This window comes from Agelaius tricolor, unplaced genomic scaffold (genome assembly GCF_023055355.1).
Source record: "Agelaius tricolor isolate 1412-34295 unplaced genomic scaffold, bAgeTri1.0.p SCAF_42, whole genome shotgun sequence".
Classification (NCBI taxonomy): Eukaryota; Metazoa; Chordata; class Aves; order Passeriformes; family Icteridae; genus Agelaius; species Agelaius tricolor.
The window spans coordinates 2309319-2322597 of NW_027269302.1; the positions used below are offsets into that span (position 1 = coordinate 2309319).

General features: G+C 57.6%; 1 protein-coding gene and 1 pseudogene across 1 annotated transcript in view; both read right to left on the reverse strand.

The window, feature by feature from the left end:
- Positions 1-1700, reverse strand: part of LOC139603874 (zinc finger protein 3-like) — a 74048-nt gene extending 72348 nt beyond the window's left edge. Inside the window, exon 1 of the mRNA XM_071454879.1 lies at positions 886-1700. The gene's annotated coding sequence lies outside the window, so the exon portion shown is untranslated. The remainder of the gene's footprint in view (positions 1-885) is intronic.
- LOC139603897 (zinc finger protein 436-like) overlaps positions 1-13279 on the reverse strand; it is a 450855-nt pseudogene that overhangs the window by 109684 nt on the left and 327892 nt on the right.

The window sequence follows — 13279 nt, forward strand, 5'->3', positions numbered from 1 at the left end:
CCCAATAATTCTCCCCAAAAACCCCAATAATTCCCCCCGAACTCCCAAGAAAATCTCCCAAAAAAGCCACCCCCAAATCCCCAAAAACCCTCTCAAAATCCCCAAAATCCCCACAAACCCCCCTAGCCTCAGTGGGGCCGTCCTGGATCAGGGGGCACCGGCCGGTGGAAAGGAGCCACTTCAGGGGGCCCTGGGAGCTTTTTGGGGAGGGGGCACCATGGGAGACGCCAAAAACGGGGGAGGGAACCCCTGCGGTGCCCCCTCCCCCCGAAACCCCCAGACCCCGGTTCAGGATGGGTCCTGGGACCCCCCAGGACCCCCAAATCTCCCCCAGGACCCCTCCAGGAACCCCAAACTCCCCAGAGTCCCCCAGTGTTGGCCCAGAACCTCTCTGGACCCCCAAACCCTCCCCAGGACCCCAAAAACCTCCCCAGGACCCTCAAACCCCCCAGTTCTCCCCAAAATTCACCCCAGACCCACCTGAGACGCCCCCAAATCCATCAGACTGCCCCAAATCCCCCTCGGACCCCTCAATCCCCCCAAACCTCATGAAATCGCCTCAGACTCCTCGAAGTTCCCCAGACCCACCTCAGAACCGCCCAGATCCACTCACAACCGCCCAGTTCCTCTCGCAATCCCCCAAAATCCCCCCAGACTCTCCCAATTCCCCTCAGTTCCCCCTAAACCCACCTGAGAACGCTCCAGACGCTCTCAAGCTCCCCCCAAAGCTCCCTAAAGCCCCCTCAGACCCACCAAAGCCCCCTCAGACCCCCTCATTCCCCCCAAACCCACCGCACACCCTCGTGTTTCCCGTCGATGCCCCCAAAAATCCCCAGTTTCCCCTCAGACCCGCCCCAAACCCCCCCAGTTTGCCCCCGGCCCCACCTCAGCTCCGCTCTCCCTCAGAATCGCGCGCCTCCACCGCGTGTGCGGGCTCTCAGCAATGGCGGCGCGCCCCGCCCCGAACCAACCAATCAGCGCGCTGCACATCCCTGAACTAACCAATCACGGCGCGGATCCCCCAGCAAGGCCCGCCTCCCCTGTGCCGTCCCAGCCAATCAGAGGCGACCGGAAGCGGCGCCCCCTTCCCCGCCGCCGCCGGGACCCCCCGGGCTCGGGACAGGAGCGGGAGGGGCCTGAGAGGGGATCGGGGGGGGGCGGGGGAGGGTCCGGGGGGTCTGGGGGGGCTTTGGGGAGGGGTCCGGGGGTTTGGGGGGGTCTGGGGAGGGGTCCTGGGGCACTGTGGGGGGACCTGGGGGGTGCGGATGGGTCCTAAGAGGGGTCTCGGGAGGGGGAGGGGGTCGGGGGAGGGTCTGGGGGGGTTTTGGGGAGGGGTCGTAGGAAGGGCTTGGGAGGGTCTGGGGGTGTTGGGATGGTCCTGGGGGAATTTGGGGAGGGCTCTGGGGGGTCCTGAGGGTATCCTGGGAGGGTTTTGGAGGTTTGGGGAGGGGCTTTGGGGGGTCTGGAAGGGTTTTGGGAGAGGGTCTGGTGGGGGGGGGGGTTTGAGGGGTTTTGGGGAGAGGTCCCGGCGCGATCTGGGGAGGGGCTGGGGGAGCCTGAGTTGGGTTTGGGGAGGGGTCTGGAGGGTCCTGGGTGGGGTCTTGGGAAGGGTCTGGGGGGGTCTCAGGGGACATCCTGGGCTGGGCCCCATTGGGGTCTGGGGGCTCTCAGGGGGGTCCTCGGCAAACCTTTGGGGTGCTCTGGGGGTCCCGGGGGAGATTTGGGCGTCCCGGGGGGTCCCAGGCCCACCCTGAACCGGGGTCTGGGGGTTTCGGGGGGAGGGGGCACTGCAGGGGTTCCCCCTCCCCCGTTTTTGGGGGGTCTCCCATGGTGCCCCCTCCCCAAAAAGCTCCCAGGGCCCCCTGAAGTGGCTCCTGTTCCACCGGCCGGTGCCCCCTGATCCAGGACGGCCCCACTGAGTCTGGGGGGGTTTGTGGGGACTTTGGGGTTCTGAGAGGGGTTTTGGGGATTTGGGGGTGGCTTTTTTGGGATTTTGTTGGGAGTTTAGGAGGGATTATTGGGGGTTTGGAGGAGAATTGTTGGGGTTTGAGATGGTTATGTGATTTTGGGGGGTTTTGTTGATTTGGGGTGTTTTGGATTTTTGGTGTTTTGTTGGGGTTGTGTAGGTTTTTTGGGGAAGGATTTATTGAAAAATTGGGGAGTTTTTTAAATTTTGCTGAGTTCCACTGGGATGTTTGGTGATTCTCTGGGGTTTTTGAGGGTTATCTTGTAATTTTTGGGGATTTTGTGGGGTTTTAGTGGAATTTTAGGAGGGCTTTGGGGCATTCCCTGGGTGTGGGGAAGGGCTGAGAGGCACCAAAATCTCCTTAAAAGCCGTGAAAGCCCCAATAAAACCCACAAAATCCCAATTAAATCTCTCAAAATCCCATTAGAACACCCTAGAATCCCAATAAAAGCCCACAAAATCCTTTGGAATCCCAAAAACCCCAAAAATCCTGATTAAACTCCGCAAATCCCCACAAAATATCCCCAAAACCATTAAAACCCCCACAAAATCTCCTGCAAGATCCAAGGAAATCCTGGCAACACCCAAAAAATCCCCCAAAACCCCCCAAATCCCACCAAGAATCCCCAAAAACCCCAAATCCCCAATGAATCCCTCTGAATGCCACCACAATTCCATTAAAATGCCCCAAAATCTCCTAAAAATCCCAATAAAACCCCAGGAATTTCTGAGAATCCCAAAAAATCCCAACAACATCCCAGTAAAATCCCCAAAATTCAAAAAAAGCCACAAGAAATTTCAATAAACCCCCAACCACCCCCAGAAAACTCCCCCTCGAAATGCCAAGAAAACCCCCAAAATCCAAACCCCCAAAATCCACAAAACCAGCCACTCCCAGTCAATCCCAGTGTGATTCCAGTCGCTCTCAATGAGATCCCAGTGTAACCCAGCATGGACTCAGCTGCTCTCACTGGGATCCCAGTGTGATCCCAGTTGCTCCCAGCATAATTCCAGATGTTCCCAGTTCCTCCCATGATGATCCCAGTTGCCCCAAGAATAGTCCCAGTCCCTCCCAGCAGGGTCCCAGTCGTGCCCAGTTGCCTCCAGGGCAGATTCAGTTTCCCCCAGCATCGTCCCAGTTGCTCCCAGCATGATCCCAGCTGTTCCCAGTGTGGTTCCAGTGCCCCCAGGATGGTTAGAGACACTCCCAGTATGTTTCAGTTACCTCAGAATGATCCCAGTCTTTCCCAGTTCCTCCCAGTTTCCTCTGGCATCATCCCAGTTTCCATCTGTTGCTCAAAGGGTGGCCCCAGTTGCTCCCAGGATGATCCCAGTTGCCCCAGTTGTAGTCTCAGTCCTCTCAGCATGGTTCCAGAACCTTCCAGCCGATCCCAGTTGCTCCCAGTGGGTCACATTTTCCTCCCAACATGGGCCCAGTAGCTCCCAGGAAGCCCCAGTCGGGTTCCATTCACACCCAGTATAATCCCAGTATGAGTGTAGCCACTCCCAGTATGATCCCAGTCCCTTGCAGTCTAATCCCAGTTGCTCCCAGTCACTCCCAGTCTGATGCCAGTGCCCCCAGTGGGATCCCAGTTGCTCCCAGCATGGGCCCAGCTGTTCCCAGTGTGCTTCCATCACTCCCCTATGGTTACAGACACTCCCAGGATGGTCCCAGTTGGACCCAGTTGCCCCTGCTCTAGTCCCAGTCCCTCCCCAGATGATCCCAGTCCCTCCCAGCTTGGTCCCACTCACTCCCAGTTGCCCCCAGTGTGGTCCCAGTTCTCCCCAGCATGGTCCCAGTTGTTCCCAGTGTGGTTCCAGTCCCCCCAGTATGGTTCCAGACACTCCCAGTATATCCCAGTTGCCCCCAGCATGTCTGCAGTCATTCCCAGGCACTGCCAGTGGCCCCAGTAAGGTGTCAGTTATCCCAGTATGATCCCCCAGTCATGCCCATTATATCCCAGTTGCCCCCAGCATGCATCCAGTCCTTCCCAGTTCCTCCAGTTTGCTTGCAGCATCATCCCAGTTTCCCTCAGCTGCTCCCAGTAGCCCAAAGTGTGATCCCAGTCACTCCCTTTCAACCCCAATATGATCCCAGTAAGCTCCAGTTTGATCCCAGTCACATGCCAGCCCTCCCAGTGTGGTCCCAGTATAATCCCAGTTGCTTCCAATCTCTCCCAGTATGGTCCCAGCTGCCTCCCGTGTGGTTCCAGTTGCTCCCTAGATCAGCCCAGTCAGTCCCAGTATGATGCCATTTGCTGCCAGCGTGCTCCCAGTTGCTCCCAGTCAGGCCCAGTCTGGGGGATGATGTGCAGGGTGTGCTCCCAGTCCCTCTCAGATCCTCCCAGTATTAGTCCAGTCCCTCCCAGTATGATCCAAATATGGCCCCAGTGTGCTCCCAGTCCCTGCCAGTATGAACCAGTTGTGCTCCACATGGTTCCAGTTGCTCTCTTTCCCCTCACTTTTGTTCCAGTCACTCCCAGTATCCCCCAGTGTAGCCCAGTTCCCTCCAGCATCTTTCCAGTTCCTTCCAGTATGATCCCATTTGCTCCCAAGCACTCCCAGTCAGCCTCAGTGTAGTGGCACTCACTGCCAGAATGATCCCAGTCACCTCCAGCATGATCCCAGTTCATTCTAGTATAAGCCCAGCAGTTTCCAATCACCCCCAGCAGGCTCCCAGTCACTCCCAGTTCCTTCCAGTTCCTCCTAGCATGATCCCAGTTGCTCACAGCTACTCCCAGTAACACTCAGCACCATCCCAGTCACTCCCAGTATATCCCATTTGCCCCTAACGTGGTCTCAATTGCCTCCTGCAGGCTCCTGCTCTCTCCCAGTATGATCCCAGTATGATCCCAGTATGATATCAATATAAACCCAGTACAGCCCCAGTCGCTCCCAGTACGATCCCAGTGCAGCCCAGTCCCTGGCAGTGCTGCCACTGCTGGGCTCCCCCAGGCCTGTGTGCGTTCCCCCCTGGCGGATGTGCCGAGAGGAGCCCCAAGGGCTGGCAGTGGCCAGGCAGGGTCCCCAGCAAGGCCCAGTTTGGATGTGCAGCCCCCAGTTTGCCCAGTTTGCCTCTCCTTTGGCCCGGGCCGGGTTCCCCCCGCCCGCAGCGGCTGGGAGCAGCCGAGAGCCCCGCGCTGCCCATGCCGACCTGGCCCGGCTCCATCGCCGCTGCTGCCGCGGGCTGCGAGGGCTGCGGGAACGGGGCACCGAGGGTGTGGCTGCTGCTGGGGGAGGAGGAGGAGGAGGGAAGGGCAGGGATGGAGGGGGAGGAGGAGGCGGGGTTAGGGGGCAGGAGGAGGAAAGGGAGGAGGGATGGAAGGGGCGGGATGGAGGTGGAGAGAGAGCAGCGATGGAAGGAGGAGAAGGAGGTGGGGTTAGGGGGGAGGAGGAGGAGGAGAAGGGATGGAAGGGGAGGGATGGAAGATGAGAAGGCGGTGGGGATAACAGAGGACCGGGAGGGGGGATGGAAGAGGAGGAGTGGGAGGAAGAGGAAGAGGAGGGGCAAAGGCGGATCAAGGCTGAGCTCAGGGAGCCACGCGGTCTCGATCCCTGCCTGAATTCGCAGCCCCCACCTGTGGGATCATCGCCCCCCCCATGGCTCCGGTGAGCGGGGAGGGGGAGCCCGGCCCGGATATCCCGGGGGGTCCCTGGGTTGGGTTTTTGGGGGGATGTTTGGAGAATGAAGAAGTCCAAGGCTGAGCGGAAAAGGCCCCTCGGGGGGACATCGGGGGGTGGCGGTGGCGGCTGCCGGCAGAGGCAGCCTGGAGGAGCAGAGCCCTGTGTGCCCCAGGAGGCCAAAGTGGGGAGGCCAGAGAGGGGGGAGCGCCGCCATTGGCGGGAGCCTCAAGAGCCTGGAGAGGGGCAGGGGGGACTCCTTGGAGCCGCTGCAGCGCAGAGCAGAGAATGAGGGGAGAAGGGAGCCCGGGAGCCCAAACAGCCCCAGCATCCCGAAATGGGGAGAGCCAAGAGGGGGGAGCTTTTGGCATTGCTGGCACTGCCAGCAGCCTGGGCAGGGCGGGCACCCAGGAGAAGGGGGACCCCCAATCCAAGCATGTCCCCAGCAGCTGGGACAGGGTAGAACCCCTGAACACCAAAGGGGAGGGACCAGGGATGGGGAACTCCTGGGAGGCTTTTTCATGGCTGAATCTTGGTGTTTGGGAGGGTTTACTGGAGCCCAGATGGCCGGTGACTTGTAGAGATGGACTTGGGCAGAGGGACGTTGAAACTCAATGTGCTCATCCCTTGTTTTCTCCAAACCAGGATTTCCCATTGCCAACCCCTGGGAGGCTGCGAGGAAGAGGAAGATGCTCCAGGGCACTGAAGCAGGTGAGGAGGAAGTCAGTGTCTCTGGAATGCTTAAATTTAGAGGGTTTTGGGAAAGCTTCAAAAGACAAGCCTCAGAGACAGTAGAACTGTGATTATAGCTTTGCATCAGCCATAAGATTGGTCAGCAGAAAAATTATAGAAGAAGTAGAAAGTAAGGAGCAATAGAACAACGGTCTGTGCATTAACACTTATCTATACTAACTCCCTAACCTGCAGAAAAGTATATATAGCAAGATATCAGGAAGTTCCAAGCTTAATAATGGAGCTCTGTTCATCGTGTTTTAAGGCTTACAAATAGGTATTGTGTTTGAAGTAATGGAGCATGGTTTTAACCAATAGTGCTTGGATGGAACCACTGTCAATATGCTTTTGCTTTGTGTGATTGGTGAAAAACCTTTTAAAGTAAGTTTTAACATTAAGGTTTTTTTCTGCTACCTGGGATGTGAGCTGCTGGCATCTTCCCATTGGCATAACCAAGAAATGAGACTGATGCTGAAAAATAAAACAGCTCAAGACGCGTTCCTAGCAGTCCAGTCCTGTTTGTGATGTGTGCACAGCCGCGAGCTGGCGATGAATGCCCCTTTCCCCTCTGTGCTGCTCCATCTCCCAGCCCAGCACAGCCCCCAGCTGCAGCACAGCCCTGGGGGGATCTCGTTGCCCTTGCCTGTGGCACGGAGGCAAATCCCATGCTGTCCTTGTCCTTCCTCGCCCAGAGCAGGAGCTGAGCATGGAGAGCAGGGAGGACAAATGCCCGCGGCAGAACCTGGTGGAAGAGGCCGTTTTGAGCGGCTCCACGGCGCAGGAAGCCAACGGGGAGGAAAAGGCCCGGAGATGCCGCACGAGGAGGGGCTGCAAACGCAGATGGCGGGGATGTGAGGGGGAAAGAGCCAGCCTGGGCCAGGAAGGCGGCCGGAGATGGAGGCAGAGCTCGGAGCTGGTGCTCCATGAGCAGCTCCATGATGGGGAGAAGCCCCACACGTGCGTGGAGTGTGGGAAGAGCTTCAGGTGGAACTGCCACCGGATCAGCCACCAGAGGATCCACACTGGGGAACGGCCCTACGAGTGTGAGGAGTGTGGGAAGAGCTTCAGCCGGATCTCCAGCCTGATCGTGCACCAGAGGTCCCACACTGGGGAGAGGCCCTATGAGTGTTCCAAGTGTGCGAAGAGGTTTCAGACCAGCTCCCATCTCCTCCGGCACTATCAGAGTCACACAGAGGAGAGGCCCTTCCAATGCCCCGACTGTGGGAAGGGATTCAAGTACAACTCCACCCTCGTCAGGCACCGGCGCATTCACACTGGGGAGAGGCCCTATGAGTGTGATAAATGCAGGAAGAGGTTTCAGACCAGCCCTGATCTCGTCCTGCACTATCGGATTCACACAGATGAGAGGCCCTTCCACTGCCCAGACTGCGGGAAGGGATTCAAATACAACTGCACCCTTGTCAGGCACCGGCGCATCCACACAGGGGAGAGTCCCTACGAGTGTCCCCAGTGTGGGAAGAGCTTCTCACAGAGCTCTCACTTGACCCAACACCAACGGAGGCACCGGTAAGGGAAGCCCTGCGAGTGCCCCGAGTGCGGGAAGAGCTTCGTGCGCTGCTGCAGCTCCATCCCCCACTGGAGGAGGCACTTTGGGCACAGCCCTGGTCACTCACATTCCCTGTGATCCATGTTGGGAACACACCTGGCTGCTTCTCCTTTGTTTGGCTTTAATTTTTGCTCTTCTCAATATCTTTGCACTCCAAAAACCAAGAGGGATTGATCTGTCACCTCAAAACCACTCAAATCCCACTGAAAACAGCTACATTTTAAGCCATAAATGCTCAATCCCACTTCAAATTGCTTGTTCCTTCCTCAAAAAAACTCCATCCCAGGATAAACTTGCTCAGTTCCACACCCATCAGGGTGAGATGGGGTTAGAAGGAGATTGGGAGAAGTGGGATCCCAATGTGGAGCAGTGGGATGGGGATTGTGTGGGGCTGGCATTGTGGGATGTATTTGATAGCAAATAAAACTTTCAAGAGGTCCTGATTTCTGTCCCGTTCATTTTCAGTCAGTTCTGTTTGCAGAGTGCCACCTTGTCAGCTGATTAAATTCCTATAAAAGTCCTATTTTTAAATCATCTAACCCAAACAATCCAAAAACCAATATCCAAGTAAAGCCACTCACCTGTAATTAAATTTTTAAAAATTATTTTAATTGTTTTTGAGTATCTAAGGGTGATAAAGTTTAATTGTTTGGTTAAAATGTCTGAGAAATTATACTGCTATTTGGTTTTGCGTTTAGTATATTTGTAATATGAATTGTTTCACTACGGTGTGTTAGATTGTATGCTAGCTTTTTTAGATGTTTTTTATCTAAAGTATATTAGTCATCGAGTTAAAACTTTCAAAAGGGATTTCTTGGTATATAACTTGTTTATTTATATGCATTGGTAATATTATAGCAACAATTGTTGTTTTTTTGGGTTGAACCATTGGAATATTGTAAGGAAGACTTGAGATTTTTATATTTCATTTTTATTATAATTTATTTAATTTTAATTATTATTTCTTTATTTATAATTCTAATTTTTTTGAGATGTGTCCTGGTTTAGGGCAAATTTGAGAGAAAACCTCCACGGGGGCCCCTCCAGAAAGCAAAGCCACAGGGCCCTCCCCCCAACCGGTTCGGGAGGGATTGCTCAGAGAGAAGTGGAAAGAACCTGTTCATTTAACAGGCACAGCACCCCCAGCACACAAAATGAACAATACCCATGACACCGCTCTTTCCCGGCTCTGAAAAGGATGACAAATTCAGAAAGTCTCTCTTGGGGGTGGTCGCTCTGTTCTCAGTCCCTCCGGCGCTGGGGCAGCTGCTGCAGCCACAAGGTGCAAACTCTCGGTGTTTCCCAGCTCCCAGTCCAGAGCAGGTTCAAGTAATTCTGAAAAAAGGAAAGGAAAAACAGTCCAGGGAAAAATTCAGACTGCTTAGCTAAACTAACTAATGAGCAGAAGCAAAAAGCGAGAGCAAAGCAGGAGCAAGAGCAAAGCAAAAAGCCCAGCAAAAAGCAAAAACAGCACCATGTACTGCCCCGTCTCTGTGTCCCACCAGCTGTGGAGGAGCAGGCTGATAAGAAACCAAAACAAAACTTTCACTCTTCAGAGCCAGTCTTGAAGGCACAGAACATAATATTCAGCATAAACAGAAGACACGAATGGGGATACAAGCATCGTAACGTCACCCTAGGACAATGTCCCAAAGGTCCGTTTGCTGTAGATGGGATGACTTGCACGTCAGTGTTTTCCAAGGCAGCTTCTGCTGCTGCTGCCACACCGACTCCTGCGCTCCCGGCTGTGGCTGATTGAAGAATGTCCAGGTTGTGGGGGAGCATTTGTGTCACGGCGCGCCCCCTTTAGCGCTCGGTTCCACGGGTCCCAGCGGCTCCGTCTCTCTCGTCTGTGGATTTGCATTTGCCGCTTCGGTGCCCGTGCTTGTCACATCTGCTGCACTTTCCCTTGGAACCAGTAGCTGTTGCTGTTTGATACTTTTCTTTACGGCTCTGATTTGCACCCGTGGCTGCCACACCGAAGGCAAACTCGGTCGGGGCCGTTTTCTCTGTGCTGCACAAGTGGTTCAAGGGCAGTTGCCATTGATAGGTGGCCTTGTCCTCTGGAGCTCCTACTCCCAAACAAGCTTCTGTCATGTCTGCCACATTAGCTGTTCTGGGCAAAGTTTGCAGGATCCTTTTGGAGGTGAGATTTGCATTTTCTACTGCTAATTGCATTCCTAGCACAGTTTTAACCTCTGGGCACATTCCTGGAGCCCAAACTACAGCATTTCTGAGGCGGTCTAGGAAATTCATACAAGTCTCATTTGCCTCTTGTCCAATGGGGGTATAAGATGGAGGTGCTAGTCCCATATCTGGAAATGCATGAGAAGCCTCTCATGCAAGTTTCTGAGACTGTTGCAAAATAGCAGTATGCAAACGTGCTTGAGCTTGCGGGTCAGCAAAAGGGCCTCTCTTCAGCATCATTTCTGGGGGGCCAGGCTCCCTAGGGTCTCTTTCGAAGGGGTTTTGATTATTTTTACCATTTCAACACTTTCTGTGTGTCCCTGCAAGCAAGAAAGCACCACAGAGCCTCTCCCTCAAAGCCTTGAGGTAGTGCCAAGGCAGAACTTGTTCATGCTCTTTTCCCCTGGTGATTTTCTACTCCCGTCCAGACTCTGATAGCAAAGCCGTGCTGGTGACAAAAGATTGACCTTGGCATCCTGGGGCACTTTCTGGGTGGGTGTTTGAATCTGCTTTTCCAGGCCTCGGGCTGAGCAGGGTGAGGCCGAGGCCTGGGCCCCTCCAGGCGGCGCCGGGAGCCCCGGGGCAGCGGCGAGGGGCGGCCCTGAGGGGCGGCACAGGGGGCATTTCCCCCGGGCGGGCGGGCGGGCGGGCGGCGGGGAAAGGCGCCCAGGGCACAAGGGCAGGCACAAGGGCCCCGGCTCTCTGCAGTGCGGGCGGCCCAGCGCCGATCGCTGCTCCCGGAGCCGCTGCCAGGGCCGGGTCTCCTCCCCGCCGCTGACCCTGCACCTGCAGCGCTGCCTCCGCCTCTGCCGGGCTCCCCGGCATGGACGGCAAGGACGTGGACACGCTGCAGCAGGGGCCCAGCAGGGACACCCAGATGGTGCCGGGGCTGCAGCTCCTCTCCTGCAAGGAAAGGCTGACACAGCTCGGCTTCTTCAGCCTGGGAAAGAGACCCAGCCTTGATCCAGCTGTGGCCTTCCAGTACCTGAGGGCAACCCACAAGAAAGCTGGACAGGGACTTTGTACGAGGGCAGGCAAGGACAGGACAAGGGAGCATGGATCCAAATGGAGAGAGATTAGGTTTAGGTAAGGGATTCAGAAAAAAGACTCTCCTGGAACAGCTTGCCCAGAGAAGGTGGGCATGTCCCGTCCCTGACAGTGTTCAAGGCCAGGCTGCATGGAGCTCTAGACAAGGCGGTCCAGTGTAAGGGGTCCCCAGCCACAGCAGGGGGGTTGCAGCCATGGGATTTTCCAGATCCCTTCCAAGCCAAACCATGCCACGACTCCATGATTCTGGGATACTTCCCCTCCTCATCCTCTGGCAGAAAAAGAAACTTGGCCCCAAGTTCCACACTGCAGACCATGTCTTTTAGCAGCCTGCAACTGTGTCAACAGAGGATGAAAAGAGATGACATTACTGACATGATTTTCCTTTTCTATTAAAAAAGCAAATGCTCTGCTCCTGTCCACTCTGGCAAAATTGTCAGAAGAGGCAATTGTTCCCCATGAAATGCTTGGTCTCATGCAAAGAAGAAAGAAGCCAGAAGCCAACACTCTTCGTTATTGCTACATTGTTTTCTTTGGTTACTTCTCTAATAGGAATGACTTTGGGGTGTGATTTGTTTGTTTCTCTCTTTCGTTCCTTGGGGCGCGCGGCGGCTCCTCCGTTGGGTTCGCGGGGGCAACGGAGGAACGGCCGCGAGCTCCGGCGGCTCCACAGCAGCAGCAGCAGCACCAGCAGCGCTTCTCTTGATTGGTTTTCCGCTTGACTTTTCACTCGCTCCCCATCCCCTTCTCCCTCTCACACTCACTCGATTCCCGTTCCGTCCCGTGCCGTCCGTGTTCCGCCTCTCCCAGCCCGGCTGATGCCGCGTCCCGCAAGGCGCCCCTCGGCAGGGCCGCCCCGTGCCCGCCCCTGCCCGGCCCGCCGTGGTTCCGCCTCGGCCGGGCTCTCTCCGTCCTGGCTGTGGCGCCGCTGGAAGAGCCACTCGCTCTGGTGCTGGCGGAGCAGTGCGGGCTTTTGGCTGCGCCTGGTGCGGGCTCTGGCCCAGCCCCGGCCGAGGCCCCGGCCCCGAACGAAGCCCCTGCCGCGGTTCCGCCCGCAGCCGCCCCGCTGCCGCCCGGCTTCCGCCCCGTGGCCGACAGCGTGGCCGGCAGCTGCCTGGCTCCGAGCTCTGCCACTCGCCAGCTCGGCCGCCGGCCCCGAGCCGCCGCAGCCCGGGGCGGCTCGGCAAGCAGCAGCGCGCCGGGCGGGCGGGTGCCCCGGGCAGAAGAGCGGCAGCGCGGTGCCGCCCGCACGGGCGGAGAGGCCTCCCCTAGAGCAGCTCTAGCGGCAGGGCCCGCTGCTGGGCAGCGGCGGCTGCGGCAGCGTTTACTCCGGTCCCCACCTCGCCGACGGCGCCCCGGGAAGAGACGGGGCCGGCTCGGAGGGCGGCGGCGGGCGGCGGGTGATGAGCTCAGCCCGCCGCTGGCCTTGGCTCGCAGGCGGCCATCAAGCGAGTGTCCCGGGAGCGCATCTCGGAGTGGGCGCGGCTGGGGAGTGAGCGGGGCCAGCGGGAGGAGCCGGCGGGGCGTGCCGGGCGGGGCTGAGGCGAGGCCCGGCAGGGCGGCAGCCGGAACGCTGCGAGGGCAGCGAGCGTGGAGTGAGCGGGGGCCGCGCAGCGCCCCGGGCCGGGCCATGGCGAGCCGCGGCGGGGCTGGGCAGGGGCTGCCCGAGGCGCGGCGCAGCTTCGGCCCCGCTGACGGCATCGCGGTCCCCCCGCAGCGCAAGGGCGCCCTTGTGGCCCTGGAGCTGGCGCTGCTGTGGATGGTGTCACGGCCTGGCTTCGTGCGGCTCCTGGACTGGTTCGAGGTGCCCGAGGGCTCCGAGCTGCTCATGGAGCGTCCTCAGCGCTGTCAGCACCTCTGGTACTTCCTGCACGAGCGGCGGTTCCTGACGGAGCCCGTGGCGCGGGGGCTGTTCCGCCAGGTGCTGGAGGCCATGGGGCACTGCAGCAGCCGCGGCGTCCTGCACCGCCACATCAAGGCCGAGAACGTCCTCGTCGACCTGGCCATGGGTGAGGCGAAGCTCATCGACTTCGGCTGCGGCACGATCCTCCAGGACACGTTCTACACCCAGATGTCAGGTGAGCCCAAAGCCGGGGCCCAGCTGGGCAGCAGAAGTTCCTCCCTTGGCTGGCATAGGGGGAAGAGGGAGGGAAGGAAGG